The sequence below is a fragment of the Chiloscyllium plagiosum genome, unplaced genomic scaffold (assembly GCF_037043375.1).
Source record: "Chiloscyllium plagiosum isolate Xiang-an unplaced genomic scaffold, Cpla_swu_hap1 HiC_scaffold_26, whole genome shotgun sequence".
Taxonomy (NCBI): Eukaryota; Metazoa; Chordata; class Chondrichthyes; order Orectolobiformes; family Hemiscylliidae; genus Chiloscyllium; species Chiloscyllium plagiosum.
In genome coordinates, this window is record NW_028270164.1 from 15,694,434 (window position 1) to 15,716,244 (window position 21,811).

Genomic DNA, 21,811 nt, shown 5'->3' on the forward strand with positions numbered 1-21,811 from the left:
TATAATGCAGATAGATGCCATTTGGCCCACTGAGTATGCACTGACCGTGTGAAGAGTATCCCACCCACAATCACTGCCTCCCCCCCATCCCCGTAACCCTGCATTTTGCACAGCTGACCTACTTAGCCTGCACATCCCTGGACACTACAGGCAATTTAGCGTGGCCAATCCACCTAACTGCACATCTTTGGATTGTGAGAGAAAACTGGAGCACCCAGCAGAAATGCATGCAGACATGGCAAACTCCATACAGACAATATGGCTGGAATCGAATCCAGGTGTCTGGCCCAATGAGGCAGCAATGCCAACCAGTGTGCCACTCTTATCTTCATCCCCAAGTCTGATATACTAACATATAATTGTTAGTCTACCAGTCAGTCAAGTTAAAGGTTGCATAGTAGAAATAAAAATTTGCAAAATATACTGATGAAGAGGTACTCAGCTGTTTGCAGTTCTGGTCTCCATGTACATCAGCAAGCTCTGCAGGCAATTCCAACAAAGTCCTCACCTTGGATGCACTGCAGTGGAATCCCTGTTTGTGACCTCACCCACCAGTTAGCTGATACTTGCCTCATCCCTGAATGTGTAACTAATCCATCTCCTCACATCCTAAGTTGTCCTAATCTCTATGTCACACTGAGTTGTATCTGTAAAAGGATATTATATATATTTCGGTTTTGCCCTTCCCCACCTACCACTGCCCGCCACCTCTATCCTCTATCTCTTGGCACTGTTGTACCTTCTTCCTTTCAGCAAGCTATGAATTGCCACCTCGCATGGGGTAGGGTAGCATCAAGAGATGATGGTAACGTAGTGTTACTTAATTTCAAATGTGTAGCATAAAGTTCAGGTACTAACACTATTTTAGAGGATAGATTAGAGGCAGGATCTGTATGCGATGAGACATTTAAGTAATGGGTGTGGATGTCACAGGCTGAAGCAGTATTTATTGGCCATTCCTAATTGCCCTTGAGAATGTAAGGTGAGCTGCTTTCATGAACCACTGCGGTCCATGTGGCAATTTTAGGGAGGGAGTTCCAGAGCTTTGACTCTCAGTGTCACTGAAGGAACGGCGATATAGTTCCAAATAAGGATAATGTGCAGCTTGCAAGAGGAACTTGCAACTGGCAGCATTCCCATGGACCAGCTGACTGTATCCTTCTAGGTGGTAGGGGTTGTGGGTTTGGAAGGAGCTGTTGAAAGAGTCTTGATGAATTGTTGGATTGTATCTTGGGAGTGAATGTTGAAGGTATTAGATAGGGTGCCAAACAAGTGGATTGCTTCATTCTGGATAATGTTGAGCTTCTTGAGTGTTTTTGGAGCTGCACCCATCCAGATAAACAGACAGCACTCCATCAAACTCCGACATTCTTTGTAGATAGTGAACAGGCCATAGGAGTCAGGAGGCGACTTATCCACCAAAGAATTTCCAACTTCTTACCTGCTCTGCAGCCACACTGTTTACATAGCTGGTCCAGTTCAGTTTCTGGTGAATGGTAACTCCCAAGATGTGGTTGTTTGAGGATTCAATGATTGCGCTGCCATTCAATGTTCAAGGGGTGATGGTTGGACTTTTGCAGGAGATGGTCATTGTCTGTCACTTGTGGGGCATGAATGCTACTTGCTATTTATCTGGGGCAGGGTCAAAGATAGTGTAGGTGCTAAGTTGTTAGAGGGTGAAGGTGTGCACAGGTTTGCTAAGGTACTCAAATGAAGACTTTGATGGGACATCACAGGAACATTGATGGGTATACACAATTAAATACTGAGTATAGTAAGAGACCAGATTTCCTTCAGATAACTAGACTGGTGATGTCCAACACCAACTTGATACAGGAATTCACATAGAGCCTGGAGCTCACCTTTTCCAGTTTGGAAGTGATGGTCAGCTCTTCTTTCATCCTTGTGGATTCAACCATGATGTGTGCGATAATCAATGTCAGTGCAAGCATCAGTAAACCAATATCTGAGTGCTTCAGGAAACTGCTGTCATCTTTGCCGTAGATTAAAACACTTCAACAATCTTCATCAGATTACTAGGTTTACTGACATACTGACCTTTGACTTGTGGCAATGACTCTGTAGAACATCAAGTTCTGTCCTTTCTTCCATCCCGTCCACTACATGCAGGTTTTTTTGTTATAAGCAGGAAGATAACTATTTACATAGGGTTTGAGCCTGCACTTTTAGTGAAAGCTTTATTTCAGTTAACCACACTCCACTGATATCTTTTTCCATTTTGTGTTTTTATATCTATCCAGAAGTGAGAGATCAAATGTTAAGGAAGAGTATACAGTTAATGACAGGACCCTGAACAGCATTGATGTACAGAGGGATCTTGGGGTTCAAATCCATAGCTCCCTGAAAGCAACCACACAAGTAGATAGGATGGTAAAGAAGGCATATGGCATATTTGCCTTTATTGGTCAGGGAATTGAGTACAAGAATTAGGGTGTCATGTTGCAACTTTATAAGATTTTGGTTAGGCCACACTTAGAGTATTGTGCTCAATCCTGGTTGCCACATTACAAGAAGGGTGTGGAAGCTTTAGAGAGGGTGTAGAAGAGGTTTACCAGGATGCTTCCTGGATTAGAGTTGTGAGCTATAAGGAGAGGCTAAAAAAACTCTTGAGCTGTGGAGGCTGAAGAGACTTGATAGCTATAAAATTACGAGATACATAGATAGAGTTGACAGTCAGAATGTTTTTCCCATAGTTAAAATGTCAAATACGAGGGGCTATGCATTTAAGGTGAGAGGGGGAAAGTTCAAAGGAGATGTGAGGGGCAAGTTTTTTATATAGAGAGTGGTAGGAGTCTGGAACGCACTGCCAGGGGTGGTGGTGGAAGCAGATACGATGAGGGCATTTCAGAGACTTTTAGATATGCACATGAATATGCAAAGAATGCAAGAAGATGGACCAAGGGCAAGCAGAAGGGATTAATTTCATTTGGCTTCATGTTTGGCACAGCATCGTGGGCCTGCACAACTGCACATTTCCTTTTCCCAACACCAAATCACCCCTTTTCAAAATACTTTATTAACAACCACTAGTAAATAATCAGTGTTTCCAACCAAATAATGTTATATGCAAAGCCCATTAAAGGTAATGCAAACCGCCAGAGGGGAGAGAGGGAGAAGCAGAAGGAGAGAGAGGGGGGTGAGGGGGCTAAATCAAATGGGAGTTGGATGGGGTTTCCATAGATTATTAGCTCTTCCATATTTATACAACCAATCAATGTCTAATTAACCCTTGACTAATATATTTATCACCACTTCATTGTTCCATTAGGTTTCAAGCAGTACTTCAGACTTTATTAGATGACAATATCTGCTCTTACCTGTCAAACTAGCAAACCCAAAATGTTGTTGTCCAGGCTGAGATGGTGTGGTCTACTACTGTCTTATAGTTAGACTTTAATTTGTCCTCCAGGGCCATCTGCAGTCTTTGTCACTGTACGTTAGCAGTCTTTCACTAGCCATACTGCAGCCACTGGGGAAACCCTGCACAGAAACACTGCAGGCAAAGTCACCCATGAGACGGCACGCAAGAGAATGCACAAGAAAAGTTCCCAAGTTCTGGGGAAGGGTCACTGGACCTGAAACATTAACTCTGATTTGTCTCCACAGATGCTGCCAGACATTTTCCAACAATTTCTGTTTCTGTTAAAGATTCCTAACTTCTGTTTGCAATGTAGTTCAATTTCATTTATAAATTCCGCTTGAAATATTTATTTTGTGTTTTTTTTTTATTTTTGCATTGTGGCCAAGTGAACACAATCTGGGTTACTGAAAAATGGCAAGATGAGATGAGCTTGATGTTCCTAGTATGACAGGTAGGTGCAGGGAGGTGGGGGGTGGGATTCCCAAGTTACATCCTCAGCCCTCTTCCTCTTCATCAACAAAGCGTCTGCTCATTAGCTGCTGACTGTTGATGAGATGAGCTGTCTCCTTGTTATGGAGTAGGAGAAAGTGAGGTCTGCGGATGCTGGAGATCAGAGCTTAAAAATGTGTTGCTGGAAAAGCGCAGCAGGTCAGGCAGCATCAAAGGAGCAGGAGAATCGACGTTTCGGGCATAAGCCCTTCTTCAGGAATGTCTCCTTGTTAAAGTTGAGGCAGCATGCAGCAGACCACCATCAGTCTCATGTCCCTTATTGCCAAGTGCTACCAGGTTTCTCTAAAGGCAGGCAATGGAAGCATTGTTTCAGTATGTCTGTGGTCAGCACTGTTCCTCCTTGTGTGGCAGCATGACTTGCATTGTATGCATGCTACCCAATGCCCGTGAGAATTCCACATGATTCCTAGTTTCATCAACATTATATCGTGGTCAGATAGTCCTTGTCATCTAACAGTGACCCTGTGGGTCGCGATGGTGGTTTAAATGCAGCTGGCAGAGCAGACTGGAACAGAATGAAGGCTGCCAAGGGACTTGGCACCTATCTGCATGATTTTTGAAGATGGTCACATTGGGTGAGGAAGTGGAATCTGTTTTAGTTCCAATATAAGGCAGAATGGACATGTGGCAATGCAATGTGTTTGCAGTCAATGGCACTGTGTACACAAGGGGCGGCCTACAGTGCCAATGAAGCTGTGTGGTGCCTTTGCCTGATCATCTCTGGCAAGAGAGAAAGTGAAGTGTTATTCACTCTGCTTGAACAGAGAACTTACATTACTCAACAGTGGATAGCGGGCTGGTGCTAATATCTTTACCTTTAGTCTGGAGGGAGTGAGGTACATAAACATTCATCAGCATTGTCACTTTCCGAGCAGCTGGCAATGTAGAGTTGGGCCTGGCTCAGAGGGGGCACATGACTGCTGCCTGGACACTGGGCACTGATCTCCGAAAGTTGATGTTTGTTGTGGTTGAAGTGGGGACGGGGTTTGTTTTAGTGCGGACCTCCATCCTGAAGCAGATGTCACACACATTGTTCTTCACTGTCCTTCAGGTAGAACATTAACTCCACGCACACCCTGGATATGTACTGTCTCCTGCTGAGTGTATTTCCCTAACCCCTCCCCCTCTGCTTCTCTAAGAGAAGCCCCATGCTTAGTGGAATACCTTCTACAGCAACCATTTCTGGGGGCAATTGCTATTGTGCAGAAACCTGGAAGTCAGCAAAAATCTTTGGTCCTACACAGTACTCCACTCCCTGTGAAGATCTGCAACTTGAAAGCAGTTACAGAAAATAATAAATATTGATATTATAATAGGATCATTAAGGAAAAAAAAGTAAAAATTTAACTCAAAAATAGTTAGTAATCATTTTAAATACAACACGTAGAGCTCTTGTGCTGCAGTGGTAGTGTACCTACCTTTGAGCCAGAAGGTCTGGGTCCAAGCACCACCTGCTGTGGGAGATGTGTAATAATATCTATAAGCAGATTGGTTGTTTTTAATACCCTGAAGTATTATCACACATAACAAAACAGCTTTTTTCCAACTACCAAATCACCTCTGGTATTTTTCATCTATTAACTACCACCATTAAATCACCCACGTTCCAATTGATTCATTTACAATCAAAGCCCCAAAGTCATGGGGAAAAGGGGAAGGGATTAAATAAAAATTGAGTTGGAGGGGGAGATAAAACATTCTACCCTCTGCAGTACTTATCTTTCTCTAAAAGCATTGAGAGATGAACAGGTTGATTCAAACCCACCTTTAAACAGAGTTGGAGAGGAAATTGTGTGAGGTTAATCTGGAGTTTCAGTCTGAAATGGTAGCACTGACATCAAATTTATGTTGCTCATCTGGTAGCCTTGTGGTGTTTTCGCTAGACTATTAATCCCAGGAGACACAGGTTTGAATCCTGCTATGGCAGCGGGTGGAATTTGAATTCAATGAAAACCTGGAATTAAGAGTCTAATGATGACTGTGCATCCATTGTCATTTGTCAGGCAAAACCCATTCAGTTCATTCATTCTCTTTAGGGTAGGGTGTCCACCCCGTGCACCCGGACCAACCAACCCAACCACCCCGTGGCTCAACACTTCAACTCCCCCTCCCACTCCACCAAGGACATGCAGGTCCTTGGACTCCTCCATCGTCAGACCATAGCAACACAACGGTTGGAGGAAGAGCACCTCATCTTCCGCCTAGGAACCCTCCAACCACAAGGGATGAACTCAGATTTCTCCAGTTGCCTCATTTCCCCTTCCCCCACCTTGTCTCAGTCAAATCCCTCGAACTCAGCACCGCCTTCCTAACCTGCAATCTTCTTCCTGACCTCTCTGCCCCCACCTCACTCCGGCCTATCACCCTCACCTTGACCTCCTTCCACCTATCGCATTTCCAACGCCCCTCCCCCAAGTCCCTCCTCCCTACCTTTTATCTTAGCCTGCTGGGCACACTTTCCTCATTCCTGAAGAAGGGCTTATGCCCGAAACGTCGATTCTCCTGTTCCTTGGATGCTGCCTGACCTGCTGCGCTTTTCCAGCAACACATTTTCAGCTCTGATCTCCAGCATCTGCAGTCCTCACTTTCTCCTCCAGGGTAGGGTGTCTGCCAGGCTTACCCAGTTTGTGACTCCAGTAACGTGACTGACTACCCTCTGATGGATGGTCAGTAAAAGCTGGCTTACATCCCACAAATGAATCTAAAATTAAGCTCCTTGATCCATCTGCTCTGTATACTTCTGAGAGATGTTCATTGTCTATCTAACTGCACTGACAAGGTATTCAGTCTGATTTGTCCCACATGAGTGTGTGGAACCATGAGAGCTAATGAGTCTAATTTCTGACTGAGTAACTCAACACTGCTTGTTTGGACTGCTTCAAAGTAGGTACCAATCCGAAACCAACATCTGCATCATCAAAACGTACAAGCAAACAGTAAACAGAGGGGTCATTAGCCTAATTCGTCCATGACAAATTCAGAACAGCTTTTAAATATAATTGGTTCTGATGCCCTGCTCTTCCATCACAGCTATGACAAATATAATGTTTAGCTCAGTGACTGTATTTAAACAAATTCTGCATTGTACAGGAAAGAAATTCCAGCTCTGACTCAAAATCTGACTGAGGTGCACCAGAACACAAATGACTAAAAGCACAGCAAACAAATGAAGAGCAACTTAAAACGCAAACAACCTCAAGCATGCACCATAATACACACATAAGCGCCTGTGCATACATCAGCACAGCTCATGCTTGCATTAATGTCCCAAATATACAAACATATTTCCCCTTAAATTGTGCACTAGCAACAACATAAAACAAAGTTTAAACTGAGTAGAAACTGAAGTATGGTTTCACATTCATGAGAAAGAATTGAACTACCAATTTGCATGTTAAATTTACCTTTCACTTGCTGGTTTCAAGATATCCACTTGTAGTTCTTTCCAGAAGCAATTTGTTGACCTGCTTCAGATTGTTCTGCGTAGTAGTCAGGTTGTAAGCATACTTATATAATTCTCATTTGAGCCAGTCTTCTCTGAATATTGAATCACTTAGATGACGAGTGTGAAATTGCTAAATAGAGATGTGTGGGATGAGTGTAAACCTGCTAACCATTAGTCGCATTTTTGGCTCCAGCTGTTTTAAAGATCAGGCTTCTAAAATTACCCTGCATTATTCCACATTTTTTTATCATAAATTGTTTATTAAGTTTCCTGATGTTTTTGATGAGTTTTATTTCACAAGATGGGAAGTTTGTGCAGCTGGAAGTTAGTTCATTGAATTCATGGCAAAAGCTTTACTGGAATTTTCCAGATAACACAACATTCCAATAAATATGTTCTCAGTGGTTTGGAAGGTCACAGCGAACAGGAATTGACAAACCTTTCAGCATCAAGAAAAATGTTTGTTTTTTTTCATAATTTGTTTTTAAAAAAAATCCCTCCCAAATTGTGGCATCCTCATGTTCTACAAGGATAGGTTTGTAAGTGTCAGTTATCTCTGGATTCAAGAGCAGTAATTGGCTGCAACTCAAATCCTTCTTATGCTTAAGAATTCCAAATTGGCAGCTCAGATTTATGAATCAAAATGGTTGTTCTCTTTACCCATGATCCCTAGAGTAGGTGAAACCACTCTATAAGTTTGTAATGAGTGTGTGCAACACCCAAAGGTTGGCTTTAATGAAAGAACACATGACATGACTTATTCAGCATGTTCTCTCTGCATACAATAGGTTGAATCAGCTATTTATACAAAAATTGAGCTCTGATGCCAAAGATTGTTATCAATCAAACATCCTGTTTTAACTTTTTAATTCTGAATATTGTACAATTTTTATGGATAATGAATATTATTCTATTCGCTGTTGTTCATCATGTAGATTGTACATAGAAATGTTGATTCATTGCAGCATTCAATTAATAATTAAATGGTGCCTTTGACCATAACATGATAGAATTCTTCATTAAAGTGGAGAGTCAAGTAGTCTTTTGCAAAACTAGGGTGCCGAATCTAAATAAAGGGATTTATCAGAGTATGAGGCATGAATGGGCAAGGATGGATTGGGGAAACTTGTTGACAGTGTTGATGGTGAATAGGTGATGTTCAATGTTAAAAGAACATGTGCATGAATTATTTATCACTTCCTAGCTTAGCCATGGTTTACCAAAGATATGAGTGGTAGTATTAGATCCAATGGGGAGATGTATAAAATTGCCAAAAAAAGCAGTACACCTGAGGATTAGAAATATTTTAGAATTTAACAAAATACAACAAAATGTTTGATCAAGTGGGAGAAAATAGAATATGAAAGTGAAATTATGGGGAGAATAAAAATGACCATAAAAGCTTCCACAGAGAAGAGGAAAAGATTAGTAAAGACAAATGCAGGTCCCTTACAGTCAGAAGCCAAGAAAATTATAATGGGAACAAAGAAATGGCAGAAGAACTGAACATATGCCCAAGTTTCATCTCCACAAAAGGAGACATAGAAGGTCTAACAGCAATGTTAGAATCACAGACTTGTTACGGTGTAGAGGGAGGCCACTTGACTGATTGGGCCTGCACTGGTCTATTTCCTCGTGCCAGCTTCTTGCATATCTTTGCACAGCATTTCTACTCAAGTTATCATCCATTGCTGTTTTTTAAGCCTGAATTGAATCTGCCTCTACCACCTTTCCAGGCCGTGCATGCCATATCCGAACGACAGCAGGGTGGCTCAGTGTTAGCATTGCTGCCTCACAGCGCCAGGGACCTGGGTTCGATTCCACCCTTGGGTGAGTGTCTGCATGGAGTTTGCATGTTCTCCAATGTGCCTGCATGGTCTTCCTTCAGGTGCTGTTGCTTCCTCCCACAGTCCAAAGACGTGCAAGTTAGAGTGGATTGGCCACGCTAAATTGCCCTATAGTGTTCAGGGATATGCAGGCTAGGTGGCTTAGCCACGGGAAATGCAGAGGTTTGGGTGAGATGGTCTTCAGTGGGTCAGTGTGGATTTGATGGGCTGAATGGCCTCTTTCCACTCTGTAGGGACTCTATCATTCACTTACAGTGAAAAAGATTTTTCTCAAATCATCTTTATTTCATTTGCACATCACTCTTAATCTGTAACTTTTTGTTCTATTTCCTTTCATGAATGGGAGCATCTTCTCTCTATCTACTCTGACCAGCCCACTCATGACTTTTGAAAAGTTCTTTCAAATCACCTTTTAAATTTTCTTCTCCATGTTCAGATGCCTCTACTTCTGAAATCCATCCTCATAACTGACGTCTCTCATTCCTGGAACCATTCTTGCAAATTGCTTTTGCACTCTATTCAATGCATTCACGTCTTTCCTATAATGTGACACCTACAACTATATACAATAGTCCAGGTGAGATCTAATAAGTGTCTTGTACAAATTCAACATCACCCTCTTAATAAAGGCGAGAATATTGTTGTTTTATTAACTTATGTCTTCACCTGTCCTGTCGCCTTCAGTGCTCTGAGCACATATACACCCAAGTCCCTCTGCTCCTGCACCCCCTGTAGGATTGTACCTCCTATTTTGTATTGTCTTCTAATGTTCTTCTGACCTCTCACTTCTCTGCATTGAACCTCATTTGTCACTGACTCACCCACTCCATCCATTTGCCAATGTACCTTTGGATTTCCACCCTCCCCACAGTTGCAATTCTTCTTAGTTTAGTGTCACCTGCAAACTTTGAAGTTGTGTCCTGCACACCAAGATCCAACTCCGTATTTACCAGAAAAAGCAAGGATTCCAATACCGACCCCCTGGGGTCCAGACTACAGACCTTCCTCCAGTCTGAAAAACTGACAATTATTCTGTTTCCTATCACTCAGCCAATTTTGTATCCACTTTGCTACTGTCCCTTTTATACCATGTACATTGACTTTCCTCACAAGTCCGTTGTGTGCAAGTTGAGTTAAGGATCCAAGGGGCTAGTGAGAGTGTGGAAGTGAAGGAAATCCACATTAGTAAGAATATTTTTCTGCGGAAATTAATGGGGTGAAAGACTGACAAATTACCAGGATGTGATAATCTGCATTCCAGTATTTTAAAGGAAGTAGTCCTGGAAATGTTTGATTGATGCTTTATGGTGATCTTACAAAATTCAACAGACACAGGTGCAGTTCCTACAGGTTGGAGGATTGCATAGGTAATCCTGCTATTTAGAAAGTGAAGGAAACAAGAAAAAAAAGGAATTACAGACCAGTTAGCCTAATACTAATGTGGATAATGCTATTATTAAAAAAAAGTGACAACAGATTACTTGGAAAGCATTAATGGGATTGGACAAAACCAGCATGGGTTTATGATAGACAAATAACGTTTTCACAGATGTACTGGATATTTTTGAGTATGCAATTCTGAGGTTGTACAGAAGAGGTTAGTGGGCAAGATTAGGGCAAATGAGATAAGGGGTAATATAACACTGTCGAGGCTTTGCATTATGCTAAGAGATATTCTAGGCTGAATGAGGAAGGAAGAAATAGGAAGAAGTACTTTCAGAAAGGCCAGCATAAAAATGAAGAACATAGAGGTAGAATGTAAACATTATATAGAACGTCACACACAAGAGAAGGATGGCGAAAGCCACATTCTAACTGCAAGAAGCTGCATCAGTTACATGCACGTGCAGAGCTAGAAGGGAGGAAAACAAATTCTTAAAGGTGGCTACTAGGGAATGCTAGCTGATGATTCTCCGAACAGTAGGTTCATGTTGTGAGCTCGAAAGGAGATGCATGGTTTGTGAATTATGACTGCTGAATGAGAGCATCTAGCCAATGAGAAGTATCAGATAAACACTGGTACTTTGTGCAGAATCATGAACTTTATAAACCTGTGTGAAGTCATAGAGTCATAGAGATGTGCAGCACAGAAACAGACCCTTTTGTCCAACTCGTCCATGCCAATCAGTATCCCAACCTGATCTAGTCCCATTTTCCAGCACTTGACACATATTCCTCTAAACCCTTCCAAATCATAAGCCCATCCAGATGCCTTGTAAATGTTGTAATTGAACCAGCCCCCATCACTTCCTCTAGCAGCTCATTCCATACACGCACCACCCTCTCCGTGAAAAAGTTGCCCCTTAGGCCCTTTTAAATCTTTCCCCTCTTTCCCCTCTCACCCTGAACCAACACCCTCTAGTTCTAGACTTGCTCACCCCAGGGAAAAGACCTGTCTATTTACCCTATCCATACCCCTCATGATTTTATAAAACTGTATAAGGTCAGTGGTTAAAGGTGGTGAGGCAAAAGTAAAGCCCTCAAAGATAAGATAGAGACTGTATGACAGAACATTGCTCATCCTAAGGGAATGTTCAAACATGGACGAAAGAGCTGAATTTTAGACGGGAGATGAGAGCGACAGCCCTTGTCATCAAGGCCACATTCGATGAGTGTGGCATCAAGAGGTCCTAACAAAACTGGAATCAAGGGGTAACAAGGGCAAATTCTCTGGTGGTTGGAGTCATACCTGGCACATAGCGAGATGGTTGTGGATGTTGGAGGTCAGGTACCTCAGCTCCAGGTCTTCCTTACTGGAGTTCCTCAAGGTAATGTAGCAAGAGTTGGACAGTATCCAAGTTTGGGCTGACAAGTGACAATTAATATTTGTGTCACACAAATGCCAGACAATGACCAGCCCCAATAAGAGACAATCCAACCACTGCACCTTGGCTGATCCTTAGGTTTGCTAATGACCAGAAACTCAACTGCACTTGCTACATTAGCTGAGTGGTGACAAAAATAGGTCAGAGGTTAGGAACACTGCGGAGAGTAACTTATCTCCTGACTCCCCAAAGTCTGTCCATCATTTATAGGGCACAAGTTAGGGTTGTGATGGAATACTCTTTATTTGCCTGGATAGATTTAGCTCCAACAACACTCAAGAAGCTTGACACCATCCAGGACAAATCAGCCCATTTGACACCACATCTACCTACATCCACACCTTCCACCACTGACGTTTAGCAGCAGCAGTGTATACTATCTGTAAGATGAACCGCAGAAATTCATCAAAAGATCCTTACACAGCACCTTCCAAACCTAAGACCACTTCCAACTAGAAGGACAAGGGCAACAGATACACGGGAACATCACCACCTGCAAGTTTGCCTTGATGCTGCTCCTCATCTTGACTTGGAAATATATCACCATTCCTTCAGTGTCACTGGGTCAAAATCCTGGAATTTCCTCCCTAATGACTTTGTGGGTTAACCTACAGCACATGGACTGGTTCCAGAAGGAGCTCACCAACACCTTCTCAAGGGCAAGTAGGGACAGGCAAGAAATGCTGGCCCAGCCAGTGATGCCCACATCCCACAAATGAATAAAAATAATTGACATAATTGCATGAGAAAATCCAGGCTGCTTAAATGTCAATGATCCATAATAACTCTAAGACTACTGAAGCTTCACAATGTTATTAATGCTACATGCTGCTTATGCTTCCTAATATGATAGGTAGGGCCTGATTTTGTATCTTGTGGAGCACTACATTAGTTAGACTTGTTCATGCACATTTTATGTTTTAGGTTGCTGAATTTGTGAGCTGAAATGTGAGAACAACAAGCCTTCAACGGAAAAGCATGGGACAGAGAGTGCACCTCCTTAATCAATGTTACATATGGTTAATTTTACAAAACAATTTTGTTTCAGAGTGTCCCATCAATTCAAAGTAAAATTGTTAGCTTTGAAATAGGGGATGGTGAACAAGAAGAAATGTTCATGTGATCTCTGTTTGTTATGAACTGAAGTAAAAACCCATTTGGGCTTCAATGTGCAGATGCAGAATCCTGTTATTTGTATTTATTCACAGGATGAGGGCATTGCTGGCTCAGGCAACATTCATTGTCCACTCCTAATTACCCAGAGGGCAGTTAAGAGTCAATCACATTGCTGTGAGTCTTAAGTCACATGCAGGCGAGACTAGTTAAGGATGGCAGTTTCCTTCCCTAAAGGACATTAGTGAACCAATTATTTTTCTAATAATTGACAAAGGATTCATAGTCACTATTAGACTCTTTAATTCCAGATTTTTATTGAAAATGCTAATTCCACTATCTGCTGTGGGATTCAGACCTGAATCACTGGCACATGACTCTAGATTAACAGTCCAGTGATAATACCATGAGGTCATCACCTCTCCTGATACCTCACAGAATAAGGAGGAGCTGCTGCTGAGATATAGAAGAAAAAGAATTAGAATCTCCAAAGGACGCTGACTGTAGAAAATGATAGGGAGCAGAAATGCAATTCTCAATGGGGCAAGGGGCTTTACCAGAGGTGACTAAACTATTTAAAGGGGCTGGATACAGGAATATCTGGAATTGTAGATCAATGAGATTGCCGTGGCCTGAGAGAGCGAGGTGCTTTTTGGTTATTATTCAATCCAAAAGATTCATGTGGAGTGGAATGATTGTTGAAAGTCAACTGGAAGCCATGACAAGGTGACTCACTAATTAGAGTTGGATGTAACTTTGAGGCTTTCTTACCACACCTGTGATGTGTAAACATTTTATAATAGATACTTGAGTTGCATCAGTTAGATAATGCAAAACGTAGCTTTAGTTTGGTGTATCAATTGTCTGATAATGACTATTTGATCAATGTTAATTATAGCTTGTTTGTTGCAGTAAAAGTTTTAAAAGTGAAATCTAGTCTGTCTACTTATTTCCACTGGCAATGTGGGAAATTCCTTTAATTTTCGAAGTTATCAGCCTGTGCAGGGATTGTAACACCAATCAGGTTTAGCGACTTGGAAATGATCAAAGGTGGGTGAATTGGAGTGGAGCAATTCAATGTCAAATCAAATACAAGAAGCGAAGTAAGTGAATTAACGGGAAGATTAGATTAAGAGTGAGAAAGACGAGGAAATAGAAATTAATTACTCGGCTGAAGTTTCTGGAATTATTTTACCGAGCAGCAAAGCAATGATAATCAGAGGGTTTTAAGCAAGAAAGGCTGATTTCATAAAGCCAATGATGGAGCAGGGTACATTAGCCGAGCCATTTGTGGTAATTTGTAATTCTTGTCCCGTATCTTCTTGTTACACCGGTTTGTGCATTAATAACCAGATGCATCAATGAAACATGATTGTTTTTCCAACAAAATCCAGTTTGCAGCATGAATCCTTCGTAGCTCTGACACAGGAACTTCTGAAATCAGGCAGGAGCTGATGCAGTGTAACAGAGGTGGCACAAACTTTGGTGGTCTCCAACCATAGTAACAGCTTGGAAAATCTCACCACTTTGTACAATGTGGCTGCTTTTAAGAGACAGTGAAGCACAGGGGAAACAACTGAGCTGTAATGTTATATTTAATATTACTTAAATTCTTGTGCAACTATTTTTCTTCGCTCACAATTGACTTGCCAATGCTTGATTGCACTTTTGCAGATTTTATTCTCACTTAAAACCTGTTTTTGTTGTTTTGTGAAGTGGGATTTGTTTCCACAGCTGAAATTCCTGTTTCAAAACACCATGCACGATTTCTCAAGGGCAGTACGTGTATATGTTTCAAGACTTGAATCAATTTCAAGAGGTGCCAAACATGCTCCTCACGTAAAAAGATGTTGATTCTGTTCAATGTTAGGCCAACATTTTTCAGCAATAACACATTATAAAAATAACCTGGTAGCTGGACTCAAGTTTTTAGCAGTCAGCTTTGATTTCTCTACCCTTTGAGTACGAAATACTCCAAAGATTTCAAAGCGTATTTGTGGAAAAAGAATAAATTTATAGATGCCTGAAAAACAACAGGAAATGCTTGTATTTGTTCAGGTTAGTTGGTAAGATGTTGGGGAACAGTTACATGCACTTCCTGGTGTAAAGGAAACTGGTGGGCACTGTGCATTAAAAGATTTTTCCCTCTTGTTTAGTCCAACCAAGGTCATGAGGTGAAAAACTCAATGAAACAATGGGAAAGACATTTTGGTTCTGGGAAGGGCTTTCTCTGCAGGCTACCTAACCCTGCCATTGGGCTGCAATGGGTTTTAGGTACCTGCTCTGTGTGGGAAAGAGTTGTTCATTGTGATTTTCCCCAGTGGAGCAGTCAACTGATGAGCAGTATCTCAAAACGTGACACTCTGAAGAGTGGCAAAGTCAAAAGGATAGACAAGCACAGGATGAATAAGGAAAGTGGGAGGGAGTGGTATAGTGATAATGCTACTGGACTATTAACTCAGAACTCCCAGGGTGATATTCTGGTGGTATAGGTTGATGATGCTGGATGATGAAACATGAATTCACCAAAAAAATCTGGTATAGACAGCTAGTCTGGTGGTAATGATGTAACCATTGTTGATTGTCAACAGAACCCATCCAGTTCACTAAGGTCCTTCAGGAAAGGAAACCTTCAGGCTGACATATGACTCCAGAACCATGGCAATGCGGATGACCCTTAACTGCCCTCTGGGCATTTGATATTTTTGTCTTCACTGGGGCCAGATTTGGAAATTAGTGACATTACAAATTATGGTGTCCGTCTACATGAGGTTCATCAGCACCACCTTGCTTCCCAGGTTGGTTATTACAGCAATGGTCAATCCAGCCTGTTAATAGCCTTCTAAAGCCAAAACCTCTTTAGAAATAATTTGTAAATGCATACCCGAGTTTTGCCCACCACATAAATTAGTTTCTAATTCACCTGATGATTTATTTTAATATTATATTCATGGAATGTGAATGTCACTGACCAGACCAATATTTATTGTCCATCCCTCATTTGCCCAGAGGGCAATTGAGAGTCAGCCATGTTGTTGCGGGACTGGAATCACATGTAGGCCAGACCAGGCAAGGATGGCAGATTTCCTTCGCTAAAGGACACTAGTGAATGAGCTGGTTCTTTTCCTGACAATCAACAGGAGTTTCACAGACACCCTTAGACTCTTAATTCTAGATTTTTAAAAAAAATTCAGTTCAAATTCCATCATTTGCCCTAAAAGGATTTGAACGCAGATCCCCAGAACATTGTCTGAGTCTCTGGATTAATAGGTATAATGATAAAACAATTAGGTCACCACCTCTACTGTATTTACACTCATGTCCACTGGACTTTGTAGCATGTAAGGAATAAAGATTAGAGTGGTGCTGGAAAAGCACAGCAGGTCAGGCAGCATCCGAGGAGCAGGAAAATCGACGTTTCGGGCAAAAGCCCTTCATCAGGAATACAGGCAGGTTGGCTGCAGTGGAGAGATAAATGAGGGAAATGCTCTCATTTATCTCTCCACTGCAGGCATCCTGCCTCTATTCCTGATGAAGTGCTTTTGCCCGAAACGTCGATTTTCCTGCTCCTTGGATGCTGCCTGACCTGCTGTGCTTTTCGAGCACCATTCTAATCTAGATTCTGGTGTCCAGCATCTGCAGTCCTTGTTTTTACCCTGTAAGGAATAAAGGTCTACTTTAAGCAGCAAAAGAATATTTTATAGTTGCATGATGTATTCCTTCTCTCTTTCTAAGATGTTGCCTCCCCTCACTTGCCTTCACCTAGTATCTCCAACCAATTAATATTATTAGCTGTAATAGAGAAAATAAATGTGGTTTAAGGAATCTTAAAGCTGAGGAGTGTTAAGTGAAGTTTTTCATTGTGATCTTATTAAATATTGGAGTAGGTTATCTTCTTGTGGTTGTACCTTTATTTATTTACACAACATGTCGATTGCAAAGCACTGGTACATGGCGTGAAGACCACATGTTTTCTTTATTTTGGGTTTGGACTAAAATTGGTAAAGGACTGCTTCAAAATAAGGACTGTGGAAAGAGCTGCTGCACTTCTGAGAAAACAAAAGGTAGTGGAACTCACTATGAGTTGTGTTTGCAATGTTGCTTTGTTCAAGTCGCAGAAGAATGCTTTGCGTGTGTGTGCAGAGCAAGCATCACCCAGAGGCAATCTGCTGATTGGTTTATGTAATCAAGGCCGTTTGTGGATGTCAAGGGGTCATTAGCTTGACAACAACACTCTGATTGGCTCCTTGGCAGGTGGACAGATTGTGTGTGGGTAATATAATATAAAGGCAGAGGGAAAGCACTTCACTCTTCTCTTTCACTGAAGTGACATAAGCAAATGCTTAAAAATAGCTAATCTCTCCCATCTGTAAACTTTTGCCTCAGACTAGTGGCTGGAAAACTGAACAATTGATGTGTCAACCACACCTTTGCATCTTATGAAAGAATCTGGAAATACATAGAGTTGTTAATTGAAGGTTTTGGAAGAAGCAAAAGGGACACTTTATTGAGTCCTATAGACTGGTGCTATTGAACTGTTTCTCCCCAGTACTTAGTCTTCTTCACCCAGGTTTGCTTGTTTGTCTGTGTCTGTGTGTGGATATAGGGATTTAGGAAAGGGATGGAACTTAAGCTAGAAGAGTTATAAATTCCTGATGAAGGGCTTATGCCTGAAACATTGATTCTCCTGCTCCTCGGATACTGCCTGACCTGCTGTGCTTTTCCAGCACAACAATCTCGAATCTGATCTCCAGCATCTGCAGTCCTCACTTTCTATTGCATTCACATTTTGTGTTTGCCTGTGGTCAGATTTGATTTAATTATAATAAATAGTAGTTCATGTTAAGCACTGAAGCCCAGTCAGTGGTTTCTGTGAATCTGAGTCCATTGGATAGATAAATTGAGAACTTCGAGTGACTTGATTAAACATTAATTCTTGTGATGGCTTTGAAAATTGTGCAGTTTGGGATCATTACACTTTTCCAGATGGGTTGTGCTGATGGGTTGTGATTTTAAATAAACCTTTTGGACTATAACCTGGTGCCATGTGACTTCTGACTTTGTCCAGCCCAGTCCAACACCAGCACCTCCACATCATGGCACTGAAGTATCAGCCTTGACCTTCCCAGATGGGTTTTGCTGATGGTGAAGTCATTGGAATCGGCAATGGAAATAATAAATATGCTGGAATCAAAGCAGGTAATCTTTCTAACCTAAAGCGTTTCAAAATAATGAGAGGCACAGGCAAGGTAGACAGGGAGAAACTGTTCCCCTTGGCCAAGGGATCAATGACCAGGGACATAGATTTAGGTAAAGGGTGGGGGATTTTGAGAGGATATGAGGAAAATCTTTTTCACTCACGGGACAGTGGGAATCTGGGACTTACTGCCTGTAAATATGATAAACGCAGAAACCCTCCAAACATTTAAGAAATATTTAACTGTGCACTTGCAATGCCAAAGCATTCAGGCTATAGGCCATGTGCTAGAAAATGGGATTAGAATGATTGCGCACTTGTTTTTGACTGGCACAGACTCAATGGGCCAAAGTGTCTTTTTCTGTTGTCGATCTCTATGACCATGACCTGAGGTAGAGATTTAGTTGATAAATATTAGAAATCTAGTAACAATTATCACATAATTCAACCAAGAAGAACCTTTATGTTCAAGGGCGAAAAAGTATTCTTGATCTGGCAATTATCAGAAAATCTTGAACAATGCAGTTAGAAGCACTTAGAAAATTTAACCGGTTGTGTTAAATTGGGTATGTTTTCTCTCAGTTGTTCTTTGAATATCAGCTTGGTTATTAATTATGCAGTGACATGGGGAAAGAGCTTAGCAGCGAAAGTAGTTGTCATGTTCTTTCAAAGAGACAGCACGGTGGCACAGTGGTTAGCACTGCTGCCTCACAGCGCCAGAGACCCGAGTTCAATTCCCGACTCAGGCGACTGACTGTGTGGAGTTTGCACGTTCTCCCCGTGTCTGCGTGGGTTTCCTCCGGGTGCTCCGGTTTCCTCCCACAATCCAAAAATGTGCGGGTCAGGTGAATTGGCCATGCTAAATTGCCCGTAGTGTTAGGTTAAAGGGGTAAATGTAGGGGTATGGGTGGGTTTCGCTTCGGCGGGTCGGTGTGGACTTGTTGGGCCGAAGGGCCTGTTTCCACACTGTAAGTAATCTAATCTAATCTAAACAATGGTAAACTTGAGGGAATCTATTTTGCAAGTTTATGTAATTAAGGTGGTTCAATTGTGGCACTTCTACTTATGAGCCAGAAACTTATGGTTTCAGATCCCACTCTGGGTCTTAGGCAGGAAAAATCACGGCTGGTACTCCAGTGCCATGATGTGGAGGTGCTGGTGTTGGACTGGGGGGGGGGACAAAGCTAGAAGTCACATGATACCAGCTTATAGTCCAATAGATTTATTTAAAATCACAAGCTTTCAGAGCGCTGTGATTTTAAATAAATCTGTTGGACTAATACCTGGTGTCATGTGATCGCAGACTTAATTCTTCTTGTTCATTCATGGGGTGTGGGCATCGCTGGCTCAGCTGCATTTATTGCTCATCTCCAATTGCTGAGAGGGCAGTAAGAGTCAACCAAATTGCTGTGGGTCTGGAGTCACATATAGGCCAGGCTGGGTAAGGACTGCAGTTTCCTTCTCTAAAGGACATTAGTGAACCAAGCCGGCTTTTCCGACAATCGACAATGGATCCATGGTCATCATTAGACTCCTAAATTTTTTTATTGAACTCAAATTCCACCATCTGTTATACTGCACTGCAGTGCAATATCAATGGACTATACTTTCAGAGGTGCTGTTTTTCAGATTTGATGTTAAACAAAGGATCTGTATCCTCTCTGCGGTGGCTATGGATGACCCCATAGAGTCAAAGAGTCAGAGAGAAGTACAACACTGAAACATACCCATCAGTCTAACTCATCCATGCTGACCAGATATCCCAATCTAATCCAGTCCCATTTGCTAGCACTTGGCCAATATCCCTCCAAACCCTTCCCAGTCATATACCCACCCAGAAGCCTCTTAAACGCTGCAATTGTACCAGCCTCCACCACTTCCTCTGGCAGCTCATTCCATAGGTAGGTCTTGTGTTTTGGCTAATATTTATCCCTCAGTCACGACAACAAAAGAACTGATGATTTGGTTATTGCTGTTTGTGGGAGCTTACTGTGCCTAAATTGGCTGTCAGAATTTTCTATGTTGGTACAGTGACTGCACTCCATTGGCTGTAAAGGGCTGTGCAATGTCCTGTGGCCATGAAAGGAGTTATATAAATGCAAGCTTTTCTTAAATTGAATAGCTCCCTTCTATGCTGCATCCTTCTGTTGTTAATTCTGCAGCAGGTTCACAAGTGAATGTCAAGCTGCTTGATAGTATTGCCTGCTCAGATTTTGTCCTAGCTGTTCTTTTATTATTTGTTTCATTTACCAAATGCGCAACAGAACAGAGATACTAAGCCCAATCCACTCACAAAGGCGCAATAAACTAGATAAATGAATCTTTTCTGCATGGTGGCTCAGTGGTTAGCACTGTTGCCTCACAGTGCCAGGGACCTGAGTTCAATTCTAGCCTTGCGTGACTGTCTGTGGGAGTTTGCAAGTTTTCTCTGTGTCTGTGTGGGTTTCCTCCCACAAGCCAAAGATATGCAGGTTAGAATGGATTAGCCATGCTGAGCCATAGTGTTCAGAGTTGTGTAGATCAGGGGTAAATGTAGGGGAATGGGTCTGGGTGGGTTACTCTTTGGAGGGTCGCTGTGGACGTATTGGGCCGGAGGGTCTGCTTCCATGCTGTAGGGATTCTGAATCAGTATAGGTACGGCTTTTAACTTTGTATCCTGTCTCTATATCTAATGGCAGCTTTATTTTGGTTACTCTTTGCTTATTGGCAACACGGCACTTGAATTTTATTTTGTGAAATTTCACCATTCTCCACATTCCAGTTTCTTCAGAAAGTTGTTTGTTGATGCAGTTAATTTGAGCCAAGACCTTTATGTCACAGCGGGGCCACATCAGGCCAATTTCACTTTCCTATGCAATGAGGTAATTACTCTGAGTCAGTCTTTGCTTCCAGTGTTCGACCATTTGCAAAAGAAACACTTGAAGCGCTTTAACTTGAAACACATTTTGTGGAACTGACTTTACATTTTAAACTGACGTGACTTTGCTTGCTTAATTTAACTGATGTTTTGTTGGTTATGCCTTTGGAATGTAGAGTGCAGTTCTGTGAATTTTATTTTTGGAAATTGCCTTTCAAATTCCAATTAATTATGGAGCTTTTCAAAAATGTCTCTGCATGATCGTATTCCAAATGTCTGTTGCACAAACATATATTTCGTAACATGTAGTTCCAATTAAATTTGGGGTTTGGGAGATAAGTCCAGGTTTTTGTCCATTCAATTCTCAATACTTATACATTGTTTAAAATAAAATCTACTAAATCTCTGCAAATTGTATGGGGATTTGTGTACAATAATTGCATTAGCGCATTTATGTTTAACTCGAAAGACATTTTTTGGAATCAACACCTCACTTTAAACTGATTTAATCTAGCTTGTGATATTTTCCTGAACTAAATGTATACTTTCATTTAGACACTCATACTTATATTTTAGACACTCCGGATTCAATTGTCTTCACTAGAATTATAGCCATGTGTTGTTTATGTGTACCT

The 21,811-nt window shown here is 41.6% G+C and overlaps 2 long non-coding RNA genes and 1 pseudogene across 3 annotated transcripts in view; 2 read left to right on the forward strand and 1 right to left on the reverse strand.

The window, feature by feature from the left end:
* LOC122562931 (hyaluronidase-like) overlaps positions 1-5,329 on the reverse strand; it is a 15,352-nt pseudogene extending 10,023 nt beyond the window's left edge. The window contains exon 1 of the transcript XR_015750893.1: positions 5,311-5,329. The product of XR_015750893.1 is annotated as a hyaluronidase-like (transcript). The remainder of the gene's footprint in view (positions 1-5,310) is intronic.
* Positions 1-13,216, forward strand: part of LOC148145089 (uncharacterized) — an 18,207-nt gene extending 4,991 nt beyond the window's left edge. The window contains exons 2-3 of the long non-coding RNA XR_015750895.1: positions 9,074-9,167; positions 12,934-13,216. This is a non-coding gene — a long non-coding RNA (uncharacterized LOC148145089). The remainder of the gene's footprint in view (positions 1-9,073; positions 9,168-12,933) is intronic.
* A 4,984-nt stretch (positions 13,217-18,200) lies between these two features.
* The window catches only part of LOC148145090 (uncharacterized), a 66,679-nt gene continuing 63,068 nt past the window's right edge, over positions 18,201-21,811 (forward strand). Inside the window, exon 1 of the long non-coding RNA XR_015750894.1 lies at positions 18,201-18,321. This is a non-coding gene — a long non-coding RNA (uncharacterized LOC148145090). The remainder of the gene's footprint in view (positions 18,322-21,811) is intronic.